We start from the raw sequence: 22,229 nt of genomic DNA, 5'->3' as shown, positions 1-22,229 counted from the left end.
CAATTTATTTAACCTCTCTGTTCTCTAGGCAGCTCTCTGTGACCATAAATTGTGGAGAAGGTGCCAATCTGCCTTGTAAAAGGGAGTTTCCTTTCCTGGGATTTCCCTATACCATTAAAATTACAGGTCCTATCCCTATCCTATGCTTTTTCAAAGTGTCACTACATGATACAGATCAATATCTGACCATGCCTTCTTATTTCCTAATTAGATATCAATAATATCCTTCTAATAATAGATAATAGTAATAGATAGGGAAGGTATAATATCTGTTTTGTAGATGAGAATGCTGAAGTTCAGGACAGGTAGGAGTTTTGACCAAGGTCATAAGATGGGGCTAATACTAGGCTAGTTATAATTCCTGGACCAGAGTTCTTTCAAAGAGGTATTCTGAAAATGTTTTGGGGGCCTTTCTAGAAAGGTCTCAGCTTATTCCCCAGTGCCTGGCAAGTAAGTAGTAGGTGCTTAATAAATGCTGGCTGGTTATTTGATTGACTGATTATTTTAAAATCCACCCTCTCTCATATTTGTCCATGGAGTTCCTAGCAAAAATTGCCAGGAGGTTGGACATGCTATTGTGTTTGATGAATTTGGTGAAAAATGGAAAAGGAAAAGAACAAAAAAAACCCTGAAAGGCATCTGAGGCTCATGTAAAATTGTAAGTGCCCAGAATGGTGATTGATAGAAATTGCCCTAATATATGAATTAGCTGTTAATGTGTTTTTTAAATTCAATTTGGGCTGGAGAAGCTAACCTTGAGGGTTTTAAGTAATGGGGCATTAACTTCCCTGCCTTTTCCAAACTACCAAAGAACATAAGGTAAATGTCAAAAAATGAATAAAATAATGATAGATGCTTTGTGGTTGGTATTTTTTAATGACATTATTGCCATTGCAAACTTAAGCAAAACGAATCTGGTCATTTCAGCATAATCCCTGGTGAGTAATAGCCTGCATTTCAAAGGCATTGCCTGAGAACTTTGAATTTGGCCACTTCTATTCAGGCTGTATGAGCCAGCAATTCACAGACTCATCAAGTCTTAAAAGTGTAAAACACTTTTGAGGTAATCTAGTCAAACTTCCCACCCAATGGAAAAATTTCATTGAGCTTTCCTGACAGAAGCATCCACGTTCCATCGATGTGGAATGCATTAGCATACAAGATGTCCATTTCACTATGAAATAGCTTTAATTGTTTTTTTTTGAAGTTCCCTCTTATTTTGAGTCTATATATGTTTCCCTCAAATTTCTACTCACTGATGCTACTTGTGCCCTGTGAAATCACATTGGATAATAAGAATTTAAAACTAACATTTATTTGGGCACTTGAAAGTTTGCGAATCACTTTATATGTATCACCTCTTTGGAAATTCACAGCAATCCTGGGCAGCTATGTGGTACGGTGGATAAAGCTGGGTCTGGAGTCAGAAAGTTTTGAATTTAAATCCAGCCTCAGACACTTACTAGCCATGTCACCTTGGACAAGTTATTTTACCTCTGTTTGCCTCAGTTTCCTCATCTGTAAAATGGAAATAATAATAGCACCTACCTCCTTGGGTTGTTGTGAGGATCAAATGAAAGTGCTTAGCACAGTGCCTGGCACATAGAAAGTACTATATAAATGTTAGCTATTATTAGAATTATTACCCCAATACATAGATTCAAAGCTGAGGCTCAGAAAAATTAACTTGCCCATGGTCACACAGTTAAGTGATTGCTAGAGATAGGCTTCAAACCCATGCTTTCCTGTCTCTAATTCCAACATTGTACCCACTATGCCATGTTGAGTCCTTAATAAGTATACACTTTAGTCTACTCCTTCTACATGATGAATCCTTTAAAATATTGAGACCTATCCTATCCTCTATAAGTCTAGGCTAAAGTCAAGTCAACAGGCATTTACTGAGCACCTCTTATATGCCAGATACTTTGGTAAGTGTTGGGAATACAGAAAAAGGCAAAACAAACAAACAAACAAACAACCCACTACCAAACAATCCTGGGTATCAAGGACTTTACGATTTAATAGGGAAGACAACATAAAAACAAGACATACATACATGCATACACACGTATGTATGTAGTGTTTATAATATATGTGTAACAAATTGGAGTTAATCTCAGAGGCAGGGTGTTACCATTAAGGGGGATCAAGAAAGGCTTTGATGAGATTTTAGCTGGGGCTTGGAAGAATCTAGGAAGCCACCATCAGGAAGAAGAGAATTCCAGCGATGGGGGAGAGCCAATGAAAAGGGCACAGAATCAGGAGATAGAATGTTTTGTACAAGAAATAACCAGGAGGCCAATGTTACCGAATGGTAGAGTTTGTAGAGGGGAATAAAGTATAAGAACACTGAAAAGATAGGAGCAGACCAGGCAGGTTATGAAGGGCTTTAAAATCCAAGCAGGAGATTTTATCCTCAGTTATTTCAACTGATTTTTATGATTTGGTATTGAGTTCCTTTGCTATCCTAGCTGTCCACTTCTGGATACATATTTGGCTTGTTAATATCCATCTTAAAATACGCTGCCTAGAACTTGGCAGAAAAGCAAACTCTGCTCAATAGACCTCTTTCCTTCAGAGATAAAGATGATAATTTGGCAGGATACATAGTGGGCCCTATGCAAAACGGAGGATCAGATGAGATGCTATTTTCAAAACACTTAGCACAGTACATGGCATATAGGAGGTGCTATATAAATGCTTCTTTCTTTCCAATCATGAGGTAATGAGGGTCTGCTCCTGGGTGGCAGCAATGTCAGAGAAGAAAAGGGGGAATATACAAGAGATATTAACAAAGGTAAAAATCAACAGGTCTTGGCAAACAGTTTGGATATATGAGAGAATGAGGAGTTGAATATGACACCTAGGTTATGAATTTGAGAGACTGAGAGGATGGTGGCACCTTCTATAGTAATAGGGAAGTTAGGAAGAGGGGAAGGTTTTCAGGGAAAGATGAGTTCAGTTTGAACATGAGTCTGAGATGCCTGTGGGATATCCAGTATGAGATGTCTAATAGGCAGTTAGACATGTGAGGCTGGAGTTCAGAAGCAAGGTTAGGGCTGGAGAAGTAGATTTGAGAATCATAAGCATAGACACGATCATTCAATCCATGGCAAAATTGTCTGGAGGTAAAAGAGAAGAATCCCAGGGACAGAGTTGTGTGGGACTCCCAAGGTTAGTGGAACTTACTGTAAAGATCCAGCAAAGGACTGGTGAAATAGGTAGGAGGAGAAGTAATGTCCCACAAACATAGAGAAGAAAGAGTATTGAGGAGAAGAATTATCAACAGTGTCGAAGCCTACAGAAAGCTCAAGAAGGATGAGGAGTGAGAAAAAGACATTAGATTTTGAGGTTAAGAGATGACTGGCAACTTTGGAGAGAGCAGTTTCAGCTGAATTGATGAGTTCAGAAGCCAGAGTTTATACTAATGCTTCACACCATAAACCAAGAGAAGTTCCAAATGGATATGTGACCTAGATATAAAAGGTCACATCATAAATAAATTTAAGAAACAAAGAAGAAATTACCTTTCAGATCTATGGATCAGAAGGAAGGAAATAGGTGTTTATTAAGTGCTTATTATGTGTCAGATACTGTGCTAAGAGCTTTATAAATATCATATTTGAGCTTATTTGATTCTGGGAGGTATTTCATCACAGAATCGTTGCAGATTTTACGCCAATTTTTGCAAAAAAAGTGGGGTGTGACAATTATGTGAAGCTTTTCTAAAAATGTGCTGCTATTACTTAAAATCATTTATTACTAAACTGTCTGTGGTGCAAGATTAGGATGCACAGAATGCTTATGAATAAATGTTAAAACTGAATACTGACAATGCGCATGAGTTGAGAATTCTAGGATCATGGCTCGCCATAAGCGAGAGAGAAATGCATTGCTGCTTTATTTACCTTTTAAGTAGCATGATGAACAGAATTATGCCATGTGACAATTCCATGATGAAAGGTTATACACCAATTTTGTACTGGGAAAAAAAAAACACCTAGGGTGCAACAATTATACAGTAAAATATGGTAGGTGCTATTATTATTCCTATTTTGCAGTTGAGGAAACTGAGTCAGACAGAGGTTATGTGACTTGCCCAAGATCACATTCAGGTCTCCTGGACTCCAGACCAGTGCCCTATATAATCACTGTACCACTTAGCTGCCCCTTCTAGGGAATAGGGGAAGTGTTCACGACCAATCAAGGGATATGGCAGTGTCCAATTCCTCCTCCGCTGCCTGCTTGCCTGCCTTCCTTCTGTTTCAGTGAATGAAGGGAAGTGGGAGACAGAAAAAAAATGAATGCTTGAAACTGAAAAAAAGTAATTTTTAAAAGAACCCAGGCACAAAGAAGAGCTAGTCCAGCAGATAAATGCAGAACCAATTGATAAGCTTCAATGTCAAGGTTGCCTATAGGTACTACTCTTCTATTGTCTTCCTTTCATCCCAGTCATTTTCCCCTCCTTATGGTTATGAATCTTGTCAATGACACTAGCGACTTTTTGATGCTCATAAGTCTCTTCATAACAGTCTTCATCTGTGCCATAGGCACATGAACTCCTTGGGAGTGGAATATTTGTTTTTCATCAGTTAGTTTTCATGGTCGGTGCCCAAGCATCCGGGAAATGTAGTGTTTTCCCCACCCCAGTCACGTTGTTGCAGCAAAAACAAAACTAAACAAAAATCTCCCCTCCCTCAAAAATAACCCAAATATCCAAATCTTTATTGGTTTGGGAATGGCTAAGGAAACTACTATATTAATGCAATGGACTATTAGACTGCCATAGAGAAAGGTAAATATAAGTACTGTGAGACATAAGGAAAACCTAGATTCAAGACCCAACTGTGCCCCTTACGAGCTGTATTAATTTGAACAAATTGTTTAATATCTCTGTCTCTAATTCATTATAAAGAAAATAAAATAATAAATTGTCTGCCTCTCTCAATAAGGATTGCTTATTGCAAAGATGAAATTGGATTATCTACTGAAAACATGGTAAACTACTAGGTACTGGTGGTGGTAGTGGTGGTGGTGTTAGACAAAATAACACAAAAGCCCCAAAATCAGAATTAAGAATAATATGTATGAACTGATTACAACTATTTTTAAATGTCTTTGTATATCATAAATATTAGATCTTTTAGAACTAGATATTTCTAGCTGACATTTGGAGAGAAAGTATTAATTATTGGATAGAATTATAATCTTAGAAGTTGTATGTCAGAGCACTGATCATGGGGTTAAAAATATCTGGATTTGAATCCAATGTCAGGCACTTATTAGCTGTGTGACCCCTGGCAAGTCATTTAACCTCATTGAGTCTCATTTTTCTTATCTTTAAAATGAGGGAGTTTGACTCAGTCATTCAGCTACTAAACATATTTTAGTGTTAGGCACTGTGCTAAATTGTGGGGATACAAAGAAAAGCAAAAGCTTTGATCTCAAGTATCTCATGGTCTAATAGGGGAAACAACATACAAGCAAGATACATAAGGATAAATTTGACATAATCAACATGGGGAAAGCACTAGCATTAAGGAGATCAAGAAAGGCTTCTTACAGGAAGTGGGATTTGTGTTGGGACCTCAAGGAAGCCAGGAGGTAAACAAGAAGAAAGAGAGAATTCCAGGCATGGGATGTAGCCAGTAAAAATTCCCAGAGTCAGGAGATGGAGTGGCTTGTATGAAGTCCGTGACATCTAAGCTTCCGCCCAGCTTTAAATCTATGATACATCGTATATAAGTTTTTATTATTGTTTTTTGTTAATCAAATATAAAATGTAAAATATGAAAATAAAAGGCAAAGTCAAGGTTTAGTGTTTGCCACAGATATTTCCTTAAATATTGAAGTTATGAAGGAAGTACTATATTAGGTGGGGTGTGCAAAATATCTCTTCTTTGGCCCATTTAAAATGTTACTTATTGCTTTGATTGTTAGCATTCTTCTCTGTAGCGCAGAACTCTATTCTTAGTGATAAGCTGCTCACCACATCAAAGAGACCTAACATTATAGATACAGTGGCTTTTGGGGACAAAGCAATCCTTTCTTCAGGCCATCCTTTGCCAGGCCCAGTTTAGACGGCTTAAGGGCATTTGACCTGTTGTTCGTTGGCAAGTGGTACATCAGTCAAAAGCGAAATATGGGTTTGGAGTTACCCGGCTTCATACTTGATCCTCTCCAAAACAGTTTGACTCTTCACTAATTGGAATGAAAAGTTAATCTTTCACAAATGGAACCCAGCTGAGGCTTTGTGTAGAAGAGAATACTTAAAAGGTTTCTGGCAAGCTAGAGTGTCTAGCTTAGCTGGATTTAGCTCATTAGCAAATCAGAAATCCCCTGCTGACAGTGTACTGAGGGTAAAAAACATGAGGCCAGCCTATACCCTGTGGATATGTTCAGCATAACTACATAATAAACAGGCATTTATTAATAATCTTATTGGTCACACAATGGAGAGGAAGGAGATAAGAAGTCAAAAGCTGTCATTTGTCGCAATTAAGGAGGCATAATTAAAATAAGTGCCATGTGATTATAACCCTTGAAAAATTTATCTTGAATAAAAATAATGGTGGCATAAATGAAGCCAGCATATGCTCCTAAAATTAATTTAGTATAATAGGCAGCTGCCATTAGACCCAATTCTACATGGTCTTGCAAGGTTGGTGGTTATGTTATGGCTACAGAGTGAAGACCTAGGATCTTTAATGAAGAATACTCAGCAAATTCATGGAGCAGGATTCTGTTATAGTTCTATTGTGTGGAGTATTCCTCATGCTTTGGTTGCAGACCATTTCGTGAAATATATACAGAACCTGGGTCCCTTTTATGAAATGCAAATGGAAATTCAATCATACTTTGGGAAATTCAAACACACATAACAACAACAACAACAATAATAATGATACATTTATATAGCACTTACTGTGTGCTGAGTGCTGTGCTAAGAGCTTTATGATTATTATTGCCTTTTATCCTCACAACAAACCCTAGGAGGTAGGTGCTATTTTACAGCAGGTGACTTGCCCAGAGTCATACAGCTAGTAAGGGTCTGAGGCTGGATTTGCACTCAGATCTTCCTGACTCCAGGTCTGGAACCCTATTTACTATGCCACCTAGCTGTCCCATACTAGTGACTAATGAAAGCAGACTGTTAAACCCTAAAAATGATTATTAAATTGTCTTTTCCTTTAATGTCTTTATTTTTGTTACTGGCACCATGGTCTTTCCAGGCACCCGTGGTCATTATCTTTGAATTATGTTTTATTTTCCCCTTTTCTTCAACATCTGCTGCCGAAGCTAAATATGTATATAGTTTATTTCCAAGTCCAATCATTTCTATTTCCACAATGTCATCCCAAATCATTCTCTCTCTTCTAGTCTCATTGCAATTAACTGCAATTAGTTCAGGTCTCATCTCTGTATGTTTTGACTACCGTAATAATTTACTAACTGGTCTATCCTTTCCCCAGTAGAAATCTATCCTCAACACTGCTCTGAAAATAGTCATCCTAATGCACCACTTTTCACCATTACTCTTCTACTTAAAACCTCCAAACCTCCATCTATAAACCCATTGTCTGCCTATTTTACACAAGAACTTTTCACCTATATTGATTGTTATGAGCCCACAGACTAATATTTACAATGGGAAAAATCATTATTAAATTCATCAATGAGGGTCCTGATTTTCTCCCATTGTCAATTTCAATTAGATTCAACTAGCACTAATTAAAAGCCTACTATGTGCATGGTGAGAGACAGAGTAGTTTAGAGGATAGAGCACTAGCTACTAATGATTCTTTCCCGTTCTCAATATTAGACTGAGATCTTTCTCTTGTGATGAAAGATAAGTGGAAAAAACCACTTGAGTAAAGTAGATATGCAGTTGTAAATCTTACTACCCCAATATTGTCATTCAAGACTCTTTGAAATCTGGCTCCAATTTGTCCAGCCTTTTCTTGTATTTAACACTTTCTATCTTCTGTCTAATCTTATTTATCCTCTCTTCTTCTTCTCACCTCCCCCATCTTCATATCTTTGCTCTTATTATACCTCATGACTGAAATAAACTCCCCCTATTTCTATCTGATGAATTCCATGATTAATTGAATCAATTACTTTCAAGGTCCAACTCAGATACCAATTACTCCATTGTTGTTATTGTTCAGTCGTTTTAGTTGCGTCCAACTTTTCATGACTCCAGATGGGATTTTCTTGGCAAAGACAGTAGATTGGTATCTCCAGCTCATTTTATAGATGAGGAAATTGAGGCAAACAGGGTGAAGTGACTTGCCCAGGGTCACATAGCTAATAGATTTCTAAGGCTACATTTTAACTCAAGAAGATGAGTATTCCTGACTGCAGGCCTAGCACTCCATCTACTGTACCACCTACTCCAATACAACTTCTTATATCTTTCTAGGTGCAAGTGACTCCTGCAAACTTACAAACTCTCATATCACTTTACCTCTCTCCTTCACTTCATCCCATTATAATATGTTTCATAGTTATTTACATACATGTGGTATTTCCCTGCTCCAATTAGATTGCTTTCTAGAACAAGGCCTTGCACATAGGAATAGAGACTGGATTTGTGACTTCATTTCTATAGGGAACTCTTAGACATGGAAACTCTTCTTATCCATGAAGGCGTTACCTTCTCTGTAACTTATAGCCTTAGAGAGTTAACTAGAGATCCAAGGGGTTAAGTAGTTGGCCCAGGGTCACACAGCCAGTATGTTTCAGAGGTAGACTTTGAACCCAAATCTTCCTGACTTAAAGCCTAGCACTTTATCCTCTACACCATTCTAACTCACATCTTCCACATAGTCTGTTGAATTGAAGTTGGCATTGGAAGAAAAATAGAATCTTTGTAATTAATCATTCTTTTCCATTATAAATATTAGTCTGTGGTCTGTCTCTCATAAGATAAATATGTGGGAAAAATTCTTGTGAAAAATAGAGATTATAGCAATGTCATACAGAAGTTTAACTGCTGTAAATCATTGGCTAGAAACCACCTCAGCCAGCAGACACTTGATCTCCTTGCTGAATGAAGAGATGTTATAGGCAAGGGCAGCTTCATTATAGAATATAAACCCAATTGTAAAATATTATGTGAAAGGATGATGAAAGATTACATTTAATGTCACCTCATAAAACAACTGGAAACAATGGAGGTGAAAATAAGTTTTTAAAAAGCTTGGCAAGAGACACCAACTAAGCAAAGTCACTCCAAGGACATTTAAGAATGAAGTTAAGAAAAAATAAACAGAAAATGGGAAAAAAATCCACAAACTTTTTTTCCTTTTTTTCCCTTTCTTTTTAAAATTTTGAGTTCTCAATTTTCTCCCTCCTTCAGCTCCCCCCTTTTGAGAAGGCAAGTAATATGATCCCCCAATACACATGTTAAATTGTGTAAAACATATTTCCATATTAGCAATGTTCTTTTAAAGCAAGAAAAAGAAAAAAATGCTTCAGTCTGTACTGAGAATTCATCAGTGCTCTCTCTGGAGATGGACAGCATTTTTCATGATGAGTTCTTTGGAATTGTCATAGATCACTGTATTGATCAAGGTAGCTAAGTCTAAGTTGATCATAGTTACAGTATTACTCTTACTGTGTACAATGTTCTCCTAGTTCTACTCCCTTCATTTTGTATCTGTTTATATAAATCTTTACAAATTTTTATGAATTCATCCCCTTCATTATTTCTTATAGCACAATAGTATTCAATTACAATCATATGCCACTACTTGTTCAGCAATTCCTCTCCTTAATTTCTAATTCTTTACCAACACAAAAAAAGCTGATATAAATATTTCTGTACATATGAATCCTTTGCCTTTTTCTTTTATTTCTTTGGGATACAGACTTAGTAACAGTATTGCTGGGACATATAGTATGCACTGTTTTATAAGCTATTGGGCATAGCTCCAAATTGTTCCCCAGAATAGTTGGTCCAGTTCACAACTTCACCAGCAGAACATTAGTGTACTTATTTTTCCACATCCCCTCCAGCATTTGTCATTTTCCTTTTCTATCATATTAGCCAATCTGATAGCTGTGAGGTGGTACTTTAGGGTTGTTTTAATTTGTACCTCACTAATTATTAGTCATTTAGAGCATTTTTTCATATGACTTGATGGTTTTGATTTCTTTTTCTGTTCATATACTATGAGTACTTTTCAATTGGTAATGGCTCTATTTTTATAAAGTTGGCTCTTGGTATATTTGGGAAATGAAGCCTTTATCAGAGAAACCTGCTATAAAATCCCCCTCACCTCAGTTTCCCATTTTCCTTTTAATTTTGGCTACACTGTTATTGTTTGTGCAAAAACTTTTAAATTTCAGGTTATTTGAATTATCCATTTATCTCTGTGATCCTCATTATCTCTTGTTTGGTTATGATCTCTTCTCTTATACACAAATCTAACATATTTTTTCCATGCTCCCCTAATTTGCTTAGGATATCACCCTCTATTTGTAAATTATGTACACATTTTGATCTTATTTTGGTAAACCATGTGAGATGTTGGTATGTGCCTAGTTTCTTCCAGACTATTTTCCAGTTCTCCTAGCAACTTTTGTCAACTGTAAGTTCTATAAAGATTTTTTTTTCTAAGACACTATTTTCATCATCCAGAGTCATGGCATTTGGACTCTAGTATCACAATAAGTGATGTGGTGCTGGAGCAAGTGGAAGTAGCCCTGAAGAAGGCAGAGAAAGAAGCAGTAGCTGACCTATACCATGTTCATGGAGAGGAGGTCCATGGGGGAGACAAAAGGTTTTTTTTTTAATTTTTATTAATTTATTTTAATTTATCAACAATCACTTCCATATGCTTTTGAGTTGAAATTTTTTCTCCCCCTTCCTCCCCACCACCCTCCGCAAGACGGTGCACAATCTGATATAGGCTATACATATACATTCCTATTGAACATATTTTCACATTAGTGAAGTGGTAAGTAAAAATTAAAACCAATAGGAGGAACCATCAGAATGAGGAAACAAAACTCAACAGAAGAGAAAAAAAATGATTGCGACTCAACTTCCATAGTTCTTTGTTTTGATGTGGATAGCATTTTCCATCACGAGGCCTCTGAAGATGTCTTAGATCCCTGTGATGCTGAGAAGGGTTAAGTTTGGCAATATTAGTCATCGCACAAAGTGGCTGTCATTGTGTACAAATTTCTCTTGGTTCTGCTCACTTCACTCAGCATCAGACCATACAAGTCTTTCCAGGTTTTTCTGAAGTCAGCCTGTTCATCGTTTCTTATAGCACAATAGTATTCCATTACATTCATATACCACAACTTGCTCAGCCGTTCCCCAGTTGATGGGCATACTCTCAATTTCCAATTCTTTGCCACCACAAAAAGATCTGCTATGAATATTTTTGTACATGTGGGTCCCTTTCCCATCTGTATGATCTCTTTGGGATATAGCCCTAGAAGTGGTATTGCTGGGTCAAAGGGTATGCACATTTTTATAGTCCTTTGGGCATAGTTCCAAATTGTTCTCCAAAATGGCTGGATCATTTCACAGCTCCACCAACAATGTATTAGTGTTCCAATTTTCCCACATCTTCTCCAACATTTGTCATTTTCCTGTTTTGTCATGTTGGCCAACGTGATAGGTGTGATGTGGTACCTCAGAGTTGTTTTGATTTGCATTTCTCTAATCAATAAAGATTTAGAGCATTTTGTCATATGACTATAGATGGCTTTAATTTCTTCATCTGAGAACTGTCTGTTCATATCCTTTGACCATTTATCAATTGGGGAATGGCTTGTGTTCTTATAAATTTGTCTTAATTCTCTACATATTTTAGAAATGAGGCCTTTATCAGAAGACTGGTTGTAAAAATTCTTTCCCAATTTTCTACCTTCCTTCTAATCTTAGTTGCATTGGCTTTGTTTGTGCAAAAACTTTTCAATTTAATGTAATCAAAACTATCCATTTTGTTTTTTATAATGTTCTCTATCTCTTGTTTGGTCATGAATTCTTCTATTCTCCATAGAGCTGATAGGTAAACTATTCCTTGTTCTCCCAGTTTACTTATAGTATCATCCTTTATATCTAAGTCCTGAACCCATTTTGACTTTATTTTGGTATATGGTGTGAGATTTGAGTCTATGCCTAGTTTCTGCCATACTCTTTTCCAGTTTTCCCAGCAGTTTTTTTCAAAGAGTAGGTTCTTATCCCAGAAGCTGGGGTCTTTGGGTGAGACAACACAGTTTTGAGGGCACTAAAGAATCTATTCTTTAGGAATAGCATCGTTAGGAAAGATGCTAAAGATGTAAGAAAATAAACACTGGACCCTATTATTGTTGAAAAAAGCAATAAAGAGCGCATCAATTATTACTCACACCTATGCCTACTATTCTTTTTATATTTTATAGGATAATTTATACACACACACATACACACACATACACACACAACTGAGGACATCCTTGATGAAATTATTAGAAGGATACAAATAAGCTTTCACAGGTTATAGTTCACAGTCACCCATATCTTTACAATAATGTAATTGCCTCAAAGGTATAGAGAATACAAGACCTCACTGCACTTATTACTTGTTGATTATAAAACAGTATCTTATTTAGTAGAACAGCATGCCACCTTAAAAGCTTTTCTCCAATAGAGTTTCTTCCATAGAAGTCAAAATTATACAAAATGGGAACTTTGTTCTATAACCCTATCATTATTATTATTAATATCAAGCTAAGCATGAAAGAGGAAGGCATGACCACCAAAGATATTTGCCACTTACATGGATAATCACCTGTTATGTGCCAGGCACTGTGCTAAGTGCTTTACAGATATTATCTCATCTGATCCTCACAACAATCCTGGTAAGTAGGTGCTATTACAGTTACTGAAACTGAGGCAAACATAGGTAAAGTGACTTGCTCAGAGTCACATAGGAAGCAAGTATCTGAGGACGGATTTGAACTTAGGTCTTTCTGATTCTAGGCCCAGCGTTCTATTCACTGAGTCTTAATAGATCCAATTTAAAATCTAAGTCTAAAAAGAATTCTCTGTAGATTTTGAGGGCCTCTAGACGTTGTCCTTTATAGATGATGCTATACTGTTTTCATCAAGCTCTGGAACATTGCAGAGCTCTTCAGATGAGATCTATAAATTTTTAGAAGGGTTTGGCCTAACCATCACATATAATAGGGTGAAAATGAGTGAAGAATTCTATAATATGAAATCTGATGGACAACATAAAGACATCATTCATCAGTATACAGGCATGGCAAGTGGCCAAAAATCTCGGCACAGAATCAAATAGGAGAAGGAGTAGGGAGCAGGTTCAATTGCCTTTGGGAAATTGTATAGGGTTTTTAATGACTCCTAAGCCTCCCTAAACCAGCTCATCTTTTTTTTTCTGCTGTTGTTCTTCCAGTGTTAGTGTATGTCTGTGAGTCATGGATCACCCAAAGAGCAATGGAGAAGCTACATGGTGGGTGTGAACAGGCTATACTATATATTACAAATGAAGAATTACACAAAAGAAGTGGTGTAAAGGATGTCATCAGACATCCGACAGTTCAAGCAGAATGAAAGACAGGCTAATTACAAAGTAAGAATGAGGAACACTTAACAGACAGCCTGCATGCTCTTTTGGTATCCCCACAATGTCAGAAGCAAGTGAGGAAGACCCCCAGCATGTTGGGTAGACCCCCTGTGGTAAATTTAACAGAGGATATGAACAACAGGTAAGAACAAATGGGTTGCAATCTGTATATCTGGAGGGGATGCTCACACTGAGAAGATCATAGATCCAGTGAAATATTAGAGAAAAGCAGTCTCATCAAATTCCATATTAATGAATTAAGAAGCAGCAATCTAAATAAAAGCTTTATCTAGCCTTTCCAAAATTATCTTCTTGAATTTTTTTTTTTTACAGCTGTGGGTCTACATAGTATGATTTTTAAAGGGAAGAGATGTTGGCTCAGCCGTTCAAAAATACAAGTTTAATGCCCCAAGATTGGACTCCAAATAAATTTCTAAATAGTAATGTCTACCTTTCTGCTTCCTATTTTAGAGAAAAAAATTGAGATCCTTAGTAGTATATACTACCAGTAAGTACTTTCAGTCCTTCATTCACTGGGCAAATATTTATTAAACATTTCTGTGGTCATAGAGCCTTTCTAGTCACCATAGATGAGACAAAAACCATAAAGACCATTGTCGATCTTGATGGCCTCATAGTCTAATTGTAGAGATTAGGCAAATAAAAAATCAAATAGTAATTCAAGAGTTAGAGAATGGTAGAATCATTGATCTAAAAGTGGAAGCTGGAAACTTCATAGAGCTGGAAGTGACCTAAGAGGTCATGTAGCACAACCCCATCACTTTGCATATGAGGTATAGGGAGTTTAAGTAATTTGTCCAACGTCATAAAGGTAGAAAATGGCAGAGTTAGGTTTCAAACTCACATCTTGTGAAGCCAGGTTCAATGCTCTTTCTATGGCACTGTATTGCCCCAAGACAGCAACACGACAGGTGTCACAATATGGTTAAAGGCATGATGAATCTGGCAGGCAATAGGCAGTGTAGGAGTCCATAGAAGGCAGAGAACAATGCAAATTGGAGCAATCAGAGAAGGAAGATTTTATGGAACAGAAGGTACTTGAGCTTAGCCTTGAATGTGAGGAAAGGGAAAAACATTCCAGGTGGGAGGAACAGCAAAAGCCTAGAGACAAAGGGATGTACCATGTTGAAGGGAAGTGAGTAACCAGTCCAGTTGGAGTAGAATGTAGAAAAGTCAGAGATAAGATAGATAAGGCCAATTTATTGAAGGATTTTGAATTTCAGGCTAAGGAATCTAAAATTTATCCTGTAGGTGATGGGGAGCTTTTAAAGAGGAAAAGTAACATGATAAAAGCGATTTCTTCAGAGTATGAAGACTTTTTTGGGGGGTGGGAATAGAGGAAAAAAGAAATTTTCTGTCCCATACCCTCTGGAAAAAAATAACAAAACCCTCCTAACAAATATGCCTAATCAAGCAAAGTAAATTTTCATACTAACCATGTCAAAAATGTATTGAATTCTGCATATCTAGTATATCACCTCTATCAGGCAATGCATACTACCATATGCTTCATCAATTGTCCTCTGGCATCATGGTTGATGATTGCATTGATTAGAATTCTAAATTCTTCCTGTTTTTGTTTTCATTATGTTATTTTGTATAAAATTTTCCAGATTCTGCTTACTTCACTCTGCATTAATTCATACAAGTCTTTCTAAGTTTCTCTAAAACTACCCCCTTCACAATTTCTTACAGCACAATATTATTCCATTAATTCATATACCATAATTTGTTTAGCCATTTCCCCATTGAGGCAGCCCCTCGGGTAAACTTAAGAATCATTTGTGTATTCATTCAACAAGAATTTGTTAAGCATCTACTCTGTACCAGACACTACATCAGATGCTGCGCATAAAAGACAACATAAAATGTCATTTCTCAGGAACGTGATTCCAAGATGCATTTCTATGTCAATTATTTGTGTAAAATTCTTTAAAAAAGGAGAAAATGTGGTTCTCTTTAGTAGATGAAACATTCCCTTCACTTACAATGTTAATGTTAATTTGTTTCACAAATCATTTTTTTTTTCATAGACAGGGCAAAGGTAGACTTCAGAGAAGCACAGCGCAGGTTATAGTTTCACAAATTTTAAATTTAGTGGAGTCCAAATCAATGAGGTTTTACGGTACTTGATTTAGTTGTCTCTTAATTGCCCCCCTCAAATTAAAAAGCCATAGGTTGTTTTAAGGAATCTATAAAAATGAATGACTATAATCATATTATAACTTCTAATCCTTGCCATAAGAATACATAATGGCCAGTTATCAACACCACATAGAGGATTACCAGAGCAAGGAAAAGGCCCAATAGATTCTGAATTCAGATGCTAGGTATCCTTTCATTAATTCTTGCAATAAGTTGTATTCTGGTTTTGTATAAAGTTAATGCTCCTAAAGAAAGCAATAACCTCATAACTCAGTGGCTGTGGATTCAAATCCCATTTCTCCCACAAATTTGCTGACTGACTCAGGGCAAGTCAATTAACTTCTTTGGGCTTTGATTTCACCCAATGTAAATTATTTCCCAGAGGGTTTTCCACTATACCTCTGTCATGTGCTTTTAAGAAAAATGGGAAAATTGTAGAGCTTGGCCATCTTCTACAATACATCTTTATTTTATGATCCTTCTCCTCGACAAGAGTTCTTCTAGGGACCTAGGCAGAATTTCTCTTTTAATCATGCGCCTAGTTTTTATTATCAATAGTAGCATAAAAGCTCTATTGGTTAGAATTAGATATTTATGTCAGGTTCATCTGCTTAGGACATTGCTATATTTCATTAATAGTGAGAAATGTCACCCTTTTAACTAATGAAATGCATCTGTAATAGAGCTATATTTTTAAAGATATATAACTAGAAAAAGGCCCATATGAAAGTGTCCTGAGTATATTTGCAAGTTTATTACCAGGATTGCTTCTGTCTCACCCTGGCAGGCAATCCAGGGCTAAAAATGTTAATCTTAATTCATTGAAACTATGATTTCAGCAAGACAGGAAACACATAGGCATTTCCAAATTCCCCTTTTAAGGAAACTGTTTTTTTCTTTAGTCTTTTGTTCTGAGGCATTTTAAGAATGTCATAGGATCTCAATTTTTTTTCTAAATATTTGAATGGCAAACTTTATATTATTGTTAGGGAGTCAGAGTCTCTGAGCTGCAAGGAAAGGGGGAAGTAGTAGCTGTTGCCAAAAGCACTAAAGAAGGTTACAACCTATGTAGAGGCAGATAGCAAGGGAACACAGAATTTCTGGATTGGTATCCCTAAATTGGCCTTTATTTTATGACTGCAAAGTTAATAATTATCTCAGTAGGAGGGAGAACAAAAGAACAAAATCAGAAGTCTTAACAGTGATATAATGGAAATAGCAAGCTTTGGAGTTTTAGGGCCTGGGTTCAAATCCTGTCTCTGATGCTTATTGCCTTAGGCAAATCATTTACATTCACAGGGCCTCAGTTTCCTCATCTGTAAAATGGAAGAGCTGAATGATCTCTGAAGTCTCTTCTTACTCTCAGGGTTTAGCAAATTATGGCCCACTGGCTCTGGGGAGCTAATGTTTCTGGGTAGCTTATGTGTGCATGTGCACATGTGTATGGTGAGGAGGGTATTGAAAACTGGACTGGTGTTTGGTAAAGCTCTCTCATTTTTGCCTTATTATACCTTTTAAATCCTTCCCTATATGGGAAGTATGGCTGCACTGTAGCTTTGTGGACTACGACATTCTGAGGTTAAAGGACCATCACAGTAACTCTAGTTCCATGGATACTACTACTCAGCCTAGAGTTGCTGATACCGTGGGCCGCCAAGTGGAAATGGAGTTTCATGACTTATGATTCTGCATAAGGACCACCTACAAGTGCCAGGGTGGCTCCATCAGGGACCCTAGCCACAACATCAGTAGTGCCTATGCCTGTCAGTGTTGTCACACCCACATTCTAGGCACAGTGGCATCAGATGGTATCCTTCTTAGGCCTCTGCTTTCTCAAAAGAATTAGTAAGGTTGGCTTTTATTGGAGATAAAATGGGGGAAGAGAACTATTGCAGATTGGACAGTTCCTCTGGTTAGGAGTGGGACCCTTTCTTGGGGGTACTATTAGTACTGTAGTGACAAAGACAAGTCAAGAAGCATTTATTAAGTACTCGCTATGTGCCGGGTACTGTGCTAAGCACTGAGAATACAAATATAAGCAGATAGAAAGATAGGTCCTGCTCTCAAGGAGCTTCCATTCTAGTTGGGGAAGAAAGACTAAGGAAAGAAGGAAAGCTAAAAAATCGAGATAGAGGGAGAAGAGATGAAGGTACATGGCAAAATGGTACGGTAGAGAAACTCTGGATAGGGAGGACTGCAGCCCGGACAGGAATTAAGACAAGGTTGTCCTGGGCATCCTCCTTAAAAACAGAGGTTCTAGAAAGCATCAGGGAATTAAAGGGTGGAAGAATGTAAGGAAATTCAAATGTGTGAAGTTCAGTACTAGAATTAGCTTCCACAGTGAAGAGGCTTCTGTGGCATGGCAGAGAAAGTCTAGAGAAAGTGCAACGCTAGAGGAAGGAAGTCATGACTGGCATGGGTATGTGGAGTGCCCAGATTTTTTTAGGGTTCAGTGTCATCACAACAAGGACATGGCTGCTGCCTTCCTGAAACTCCAACAAGGAGTATGGTTGCTGATAATCTTCATAATCTTCAACAGATCCATGATCTCATTAATGTGCGTATTGTCTTTTTTTTGGTGTAGATGGCAGCTCATTCAAGTCTTCTCACCCTAGGTAATCCCTTTCCAACGTCTTCCATAAATCTTCCATAGAGCATCTACACAATGTACTGGAGGCATTCCTCTTGATTTCCTTATATTTATGTGACTTTGGTAACACAGTAGCCCTTGGGAGGGACACAGGAAGAAGAAGGTGGAAAACTGGGTTCTGGTATAGGCACAGTTATGCACCTAGCCCATGCTCTATGTATACTTATGGTTGAGGAGTGAGACACGAGAGAGGTAAAATGCTCATAACACTATACAAAAGTCTCAAATGCATCAGGGTGTTCTGGAAATGGCAAATACAAAGAACACTAAAAATTGATTATATTTTTACAGACAAGAAACAATGGATTGCCAATGTTGGAATAATTTCTGAATCAGGCGTCTGAGAAGACTAAGATCACTGACCTGTTAGAACAAAGATCAAAATCAATATCAAATTAAAAGAAAAAATGAAAATATGGTATCCAAGTGGGGCAATCCCACTTGCCCTGTTTAAACAGGATGTTTACACCTAAAAATGGGGAAACGATTAAAGAACAGATATTTACCCATATTATTCTAATTTGCCAACAAAGTTTAATGAATGACAATCATCATAAGATAAAAAACCAAAAAACCTAGAAACTGCTTTATATAGGAAACTCTTGGTGTGCTTGTGAAGCAGCAAAATATAGCCACCAAAGGCAATATCAGTTCAGAATATAAACTCCATAAAATCTTATTGAGGGGGCTGCTACGAGGTTATGAGCTATATTCCCTCATTAAGCAGTGAGAAACCCTGGGGAGAATCACACGTTTATAGAGCCTTGGCAATAGAACCAACTTAGTCATATCAACTTGAGAATGCTTACGGTGGAAACTGGAAGGACAGTGAACGGACCAAAAATTGGAAGAAATCTATGTATCTTTCTAACATTATTTTCACAAGCTGAATTCTTGCTAATTTACTAAGGTATTAAAGGCCTTATCATCTATGGTTTTCTCCATTTTTTCCCCGTTTCATTAAACTATCTTCAAATGCTTTTAAATTTGCATTGCTGCTGACGCTTATCATGCTTTCTACCTCCTGAGAGAGAAGACGCGGCCTAGAGCTGTAGAAAGAGACGCACTTTTTCAGACATGCCCCATCTATCAATCTATTTTCTGGACTTCATTGTACTTATTTGTTATCAGCGAGGGCTTCTGTGGGAGATGGAAAGAGTGGGTGGTGAGAGTGACACACAAAATAAAAGAATAGCACATCATTGAATCATTTAAAAATATAAAGGAGAAAGCAGAAGGGGGTTTCAGAAGAGACAGTTTTGTTATTACCACATTAAATTCAAAACAGTTTTTTAAAAGAAAAAGTCTACCTCACAGAAGTTCATCATTTTACATGAACTCTTTTCTGGTTTTCATTATTTATTGAAATATTTCTGTTTGCTGATGTTTGTCAGGTTTAAAATATATGTATGTAAATATATGTACATATATACACATATGTACGTATGTATTCACACACAAATGCACACGCATGCATGAACAAAAGATTATGTTGCCTCCAGTCCATATTTCTTAATGATTATTTAATGCATATTTAGCCTGATCTAACCACTCGTCTATTTTTTCCCCCTAACTGCCATTTCTATTTCTTAAAATAGCATAGTGGGAAACGGGATATTCAAGTGCAATGTTTTGGTTCCTCTGTTGCTAAATGAAAAAAATAGCTCCTTAGGAAAATGTGCACAGGTGTGCTCCATATTAAGTTTATCTGTTAGCCTCCTACCAGCTTCATCTACTAATGTTCTTTGGTTGATGAGGCTTACTTTGATCTCGTCTAAAGCTATCTGTAGATTTGATTTTATTTCCCTTGCTTTTCATCATTGTCAGAGGTGATATCTTTCATCATGACCCTTTGAAATGTTTTACAAATGAGTTTGTATTTTGTAGTATTTTCTAAACTGCCAAAGCCCCTTCCACTATTACTTTCTAGCAGAAGGAGCCTCAGACACCTGGAAGGAGGAAGCACAAAGTACCAATGTTCTCTCTAAAACAAAGGACAATCTTTTTCAAAAAACTCAATATTTTTTTCAGGTATTGTTTATGGCTACATGACATCAAATACCATAGTCTCTGAATAATTAAAATTGTGGGCCACTCAATGGGCTATGAAGAGGCCATGTTGGGTGAAGAGTAGCCTACAGCGTATCACCAATGAAAATTACACAGAATAATGTAAAGAATATTATCAGGGAAATGTATGGCCAGAGAAGAGATTTAAAGGATGGCACATAGCATATTGTGGTCCACTTACGGAGTATTTTCAGTAGTACAAGGATGAGTCACACAGGACGGGAAGGCTTATATGAGTTTTGATGTGTGCCACTAGAAACAACACCCTAATCAATGATATCAGAGGTCCTTCTGGTACTAGATGAAATCCCACCTTCTACCAGAAGGCTTTCCTTCTCCTCCTTGATGCTAGAATCTTTCCTCTGTTGATCATCTCCAATTTATCATGCATATATCTTGCTTGTACAAAAGAACTAAGAAAAATAGGTATACATTTAAAAGATGTAAATATATTCTTGATAGAAGGAAAAATTTACTGGTAGATAAAGCTACACATGCACACACACATACACACACACACAAATAAAATGGAATTTATAGCTAAAGAAACTTAAAGTATTTTCATCTATTTTACTTAAAATAAAAGTCAGATGACTTTTGATCAGATTTGATGTAGAGGAGATGTTTATTTACTCCTAGACAACTTATGAAATCTGTTCTAACTTTGAGATGCTATAATACTTAGGCTAACTGCTTAGTAATTTTTGTGATGTTAATGCTTTATAAACAATAAAGCACTATACAAATTTGTGCTGTGCTGATTGTATTGAACCTTACAAACATTATAGGGTATCCTCAATGAGATCTGTGATTATTCAAAAGAGGCTGATCAACTAAGCTATACAAGAAAAAAAAAGCAAGGATGATGAATACATATTGGCTAGACTACACCAAGAAATGGAATGGACAGACCATTGCCTTAATTCTTCAGTGCTGATATCTTGGATAGGCACTGTAGGTGGACCATGAATTGGAATTGAATCCAGAATTGCATAAGTAGATATCTTTTCTCTTCTCTCCTCTCCTTTTCTCTCCTTTCTCACTGGGCCTCCTTATCTAGTCCAAGTTGGAAGCATAACATCCACTTGTGGGCTCATTCCCACTGTTGATTTGGCATGGTAGCTTTGACCTGTTTAATTTGTAACTTGGGCCATTTTGTCCTTCTTTAGGGGGCCTGGTGTCTCCCTACTCCCAAGGCTTACCATTACTGGTGCTGAACTTAATGTGGACCTCCAATCAGCTTTAGTTCTACTTCGTCTCAGAACTCCTGAGCTCAAATGATCCAGTAGCCTTAGCCTTCCCAGTCAGTATTACAGACATGTGTTACCACATACAGTTGCAGTATTTTTTAACAATTCCAAATTGCTCTCTAATGCTAAAGCCCATCTTTAAAAAAAAAAAAAATTAAACAGTAATTCTAACGACGCTATGTGGATACCAATTTTGGAACACCAAGATCTCTGATGAAGCAACATCGCAAGTCAATGAAAGGACAACAGAAAGCTGCATGATGGGTTGTTGGATATTTCCAGCGATCATTTGAGTGGGAGCAGGGAGTGGCTTAAAAGGCATTATCTAATGCAGGCATGATGAGAAAGAGATGTGGAATAGTTATGTAGCAAAAGCAAGGAATAACAGATGGATCACCTGAGCATTCTACTAGTATTCACAAAAGCATAAAAGACCCATAGGAAGGCTTCTGCCATGGTACACAAATGTATTTCAGAGGATTCATGAAGGAAATG

The sequence above is a fragment of the Phascolarctos cinereus genome, unplaced genomic scaffold (genome assembly GCF_003287225.1).
Source record: "Phascolarctos cinereus isolate Bilbo 61053 unplaced genomic scaffold, phaCin_HiC Scaffold_3;HRSCAF=262, whole genome shotgun sequence".
Classification (NCBI taxonomy): Eukaryota; Metazoa; Chordata; class Mammalia; order Diprotodontia; family Phascolarctidae; genus Phascolarctos; species Phascolarctos cinereus.
Note: the sequence above shows the minus strand (reverse complement) of the source record.